Genomic DNA, 4926 nt, shown 5'->3' on the forward strand with positions numbered 1-4926 from the left:
GAGTAGTATGTGATTTTCTACATATATTATACTGTATATCACTGGTGGATCCAGCTGAAACCTGATTGGCCCATGAAGTCAAGTCACATTTATTTATATAGCGCTTTTTACAATACAGATTGTTTCAATCTGTCTCTGCCCTGTCACTTATGATCACTGATCTGCATCAATTCAACCCGCGTAAACATCGCTCATTCAAGGACTTGCATTTATTGCATTTATTTATTGCATGGATACCCTTATGAAAAAGAAATGTATTCAAGTGTGCTATTAATATACTTCTTTTAAACTAAAAAATAAGAAAGTATACTTTCAGTCTACTTTTTATGTTCTTCTAAGAAATATACTCTATGTAATATTCAGAAATATATTTTAAATTGCGCTTAAGTACACTTGACTTGTACTGACAAAAAAGTACAAGTATATTTGGCCTTTACTTGTACTCAATTATACTTTTAAGTATATCTCGATCAAAAGATTAAGTATTCTAAGTATACTTGGCTTGTAGTTGTGTTTACTCTTTTGATTGAGTAGCCTATTACATTTTTTTTTCCACATAGGTTTACATTCTGCCTTATAAACTTACATTGTTGGCAAATATTGATTTATAAAGGAAACAGATATGTTCCTAATTCTGAGTATCTGAATTTCTGTTTAGGTTAGTCCACTGGTAGTGTGCATAGGAATTTACTCGCCAATTTTCCAGCTATCTGTGTTTTCACTGTTCTCAGCGTTTTCTTTAAAATGTTGCTTTTTTATGAAACTTACCCACATTCAAGTGTTGATCAAAAAGAATGCATGAAGCTAGAATAAAATGTTGAAGTACGGCTAAAGTTATACTTAAAGTACAGGGTGGGCCATTTATATGGATACACCGTAATAACATGGGAATGGTTGGTGATATTAAAGTCCTGTTTGTGGCACATTAGTATATGTGATGGGGCAAACTCCTCAAGATGGGTGGTGACCATGGTGGCCATTTAGAAGTCGGCCATCTTGGATACAACTTTTGTTTTTTCAATAGGAAGAGGGCCATGTGACACATCAAACTTATTGGTAATGTCACAAGAAAAACAATGGTGTGCTTGGTTTCAACGTAACTTTATTCGTTCATGAGTTATTTACAAGTTTCTGACCACTTATAAAATGTGTTCAATGTGCTGCCCATTGTGTTGGATTGTCAATGCAACCCTGTTCTCCCACTCTTCACACACTGAATGGCCCCCAAGGTCTCCCGATCTGACCCCCTTAGACTTTTATCTTTGGGGTCATCTGAAGGCAATTGTCTATGGTGTGAAGATACGAGATGTGCAGCACCTGAAACTACGGATACTGGATGCCTGTGCTGGCATTTCTCATGCGGTGTTGCTATCAGTGTGTGAAGAGTGGGAGAACAGGGTTGCATTGACAGTCCAACACAATGGGCAGCACATTGAACACATTTTATAAGTGGTCAGAAACTTGTAAATAACTCATGAACGAATAAAGTTACGTTGAAACCAAGCACACCATTGTTTTTCTTGTGACATTACCAATAAGTTTGATGTGTCACATGGCCCTCTTCCTATTGAAAAAACAAAAGTTGTATCCAAGATGGCCGACTTCTAAATGGCCACCATGGTCACCACCCATCTTGAGGAGTTTGCCCCCTCACATATACTAATGTGCCACAAACAGGACTTTAATATCACCGACCATTCCCATGTTATTACGGTGTATCCATATAAATGGCCCACCCTGTATAAAAAAAATTAACGCCTAAATAGGAATATAGTAATATAGTTAGTGCAAAAATAATATATAAATAGTAAACTACAAGTATGATTTTCACTTAAAGAAAACTTGCAAGAGTATTTGCAGCATAAAACTACTAAACTAGTAGTTACTGAGAGTATACTTCAAAGTGGACTTTCATAAACTAAACAAATGTGCTGCAAGTGTTAAAATAGTAAACTATTAGTATACTTATACATTCACTTGTATTACAGATGTATTACTTGTATTAGCGCGCGGAGGAGGAAGGGTCTAGCTAGCCTCCGTTTTGTTTGACAATACTTTAAACGTCAACAAGAAGTGACGTCACCCACCATATGTAACGAATGACTGGAGAAGTGGTCAGCTGGAATGCCGGATTGAATCAAGATGTTTTTAAGGTGTTTTTGGAACCAAAAGTGTTCAATTGAGTGATTGCGATTTAGCCTGTGCGTTTCTTAAATGTAGATAGGCTGAGAGGGTTTGGTACGGCTGAATTGGTGCGGGCAGATTAAAGATGTAAATGAAATGGCCTCTTTTCATTTAGTCTGTTTTACTTTGTGTAATGAGGTAAGAAATGGTGTCGCCATCTAGCACTGATAGATCTGTCATTGTCGGGTGGATTTTTGGATTGAAGCTGGACGTGATGGTGATTTCTAAACATCTGAGAAAAACCAAAGAAAGCCAGAATGAACATAACGTCAAGAGTGCGTGCTGTATTGATGGAGTAGTAGCCTCGGCGGAGAGTGGAGATTTGGTGAGGAGGTCTAGCGTTATGGGTTTCCTGGTGTCCTGGCGGGTGGGTTGGGTTCTTTGGATGCCTTTGATGAGAAGAGATGTTTGTGAATTGGCTATTTCAGAAGATGGTGAGCCGAAAATAAGTTTATAGAAGAACTGTATTCCGCTTAGGTAGCCCTTAATGGAGCTGGCTTGGAGGTTTTTAAAGCCGTTTAGATCAGTGGTTCTCAACTCCAGTCCTCGGGACCCGTTGCTCTGCACATTTTGTATGTCTCTCTTATCTGACACACTCAGTTCAGTTTATGGAGTCTCTCCTGACGAGCTGATGATCTGGTTCAGGTGTGTTAAATAAGGGAGACAAACAAAATGTGCAGAGCAGCGGGTCCCGAGGGCTGGAGTTGAGAACCACTGGTTTAGATAAGATATGAATGAAGTAATGGTGAGGAGAGAGAAATTGGGAAAAGGCAGACTGTAAGTGAGGTGGAATGACTTAAAACATCTCAATGCAGTCAAATATGATTGTAAGGTTCTGGGCGAGACAGCTTGAAGAATGTAGTTGAGGAAGGTGTCATGGAGTGTTTTCAGTGGGTGGTTTATGGGAATATCAGCTCTGAATAACGAGGTACTGGGGTTGGGAATGGGTCCGCCTCTGGTGCCAATAGCTTGAATTTCTGAGAGGATCTGTGTTCTGATGTTGTTGGCTACTGGGTTTGGTTCCAAGGCTGTAGTGTTTGGTGGGATGGGCATCGGTGTTGCAGAGTATAGAGAGAATGGCGTTTTTGCTTGTGGGGCAATGTTAAGAGGAAGCTGGGTCGGGACCGAAGCCGTTAGCGGAGGCAGCCTCACGCTCCGCTCGGCCCCTGGGGTCGGAGGAGGAACGGAGAAGTTTGGAAAGGATGGAAATTGCGGAGTGTCAGAACAGCTCAGAAAGGTTTCTAATTGATTCATAAATATAAACTTCAGATAACACACAATACGTTTTTCTGCTGTTCAAACAATCATTTGGCTCAAACTGAAATATTTTTTAATAGTGCTATGTTTAAGGATATCATGGCAGAAATATGTTCCAAACTGTTGAACAAAGGCATGTTTTTGTCGCTTAACAAAGAATTCACCGAAGCCATCTTGATGAAGTTGGACAAGGAGTTCTTCAATGCTGGTGATATCATCATTCATCAGAATGCTCAACCTGACAATATGTTCTTCATTGACTGTGGACGGGTGCTTGTGAAGAACGAGGCTTTTCGAATGGAGCTGTGTGATGGAGATCACATTGGAGGTGATGTATGAGAAACTTACTGTTGTGTGATTCAGTTGAGAAGTAGTCTCGTGTAGAGTAACGGCATAAGTCTGGTCCACATTGCAGTGCACCCAACGCAAAACGCTGTCAAAATAGGCTCAATCCTTTGTGCTCTGTTTGTGCTGTAAAAAGTTTAATTTTTTTAGATATTAAAATAATATTTTTAGGTCATTCTGAGGTCACTCAACCCCCCATATGCTCCAAATTCACCCAAAATAGTGTTGTTTTTGCTCCGTTTGTGCTGGTTTGTGCCGGTAAAAGTTTCGCTTGTGCTGCGTCGGGTTGGCTGCGGGGCCAACTTCACACAGGTGTGCTACCTAAGTCAAATTTAGCGCTTTTCAAATACACATTGTTTCAAAGCAGCTTTACAGAAAACCATGTTAATGTTTATAATATCTGAATTTCTGCATGCCTCTGATAGTCACATTTATCAGATTAGAGCTGGCCGATAATATAGTTTACATTTTGCAACAATACAGGCAATCAAGCAGTTGAGATCTGCTGTATACATTATGCTGATACTGTATGAATGCGAATAAAGATGGACATGCTTAAATATCCAACCTTATATAAAGAGCTGGGCAATTTTTTTATTTAATTTTATATATATATGTTCAAAAATATGCTATTTTTAAGAAATATTTAAGAACAGGAACATTTGGACATCAAACCATGCACACTTAGAGCGGGTGTTTAAACTTTTGCTTTAAATGCAATTTTTTTCATATTGTCAACCTCTTGTCTGTCGCCACGTTGTCAGTGTCATCTTTACTTCCGCAATATTTTTCACTGCATGAGAAAACAGACAGTGTGGTGTGAGAGTGTGAGAAAAGCGTCAATCACATGAGTTTCACACTCAAAAATGCTCAAAATTAGATTACAGAGCTTGCCAGATCAAGAAAATGTTTTCCCAGTTTTGTGTGCAGTATTGATCAGATGGTCAGTCAGATAATCTTTGCTGTGAAACTCCAATGTGTTTTAAACAGCCAGCCTCATACTCACCATCCTAAAGGACAAATCAAGTGAAAAATGAACCTGGGGTTAATTAACACATGGTTACCGAGTCGATTGTTCCCTGCGATGCGTTTTCATGAAAATCGAATGTAAAGAGTTTTATTTATAAAAACAGATTAGCT

The sequence above is a fragment of the Scardinius erythrophthalmus genome (assembly GCF_964197995.2).
Source record: "Scardinius erythrophthalmus genome assembly, chromosome: 23".
In the NCBI taxonomy this organism is placed as follows: Eukaryota; Metazoa; Chordata; class Actinopteri; order Cypriniformes; family Leuciscidae; genus Scardinius; species Scardinius erythrophthalmus.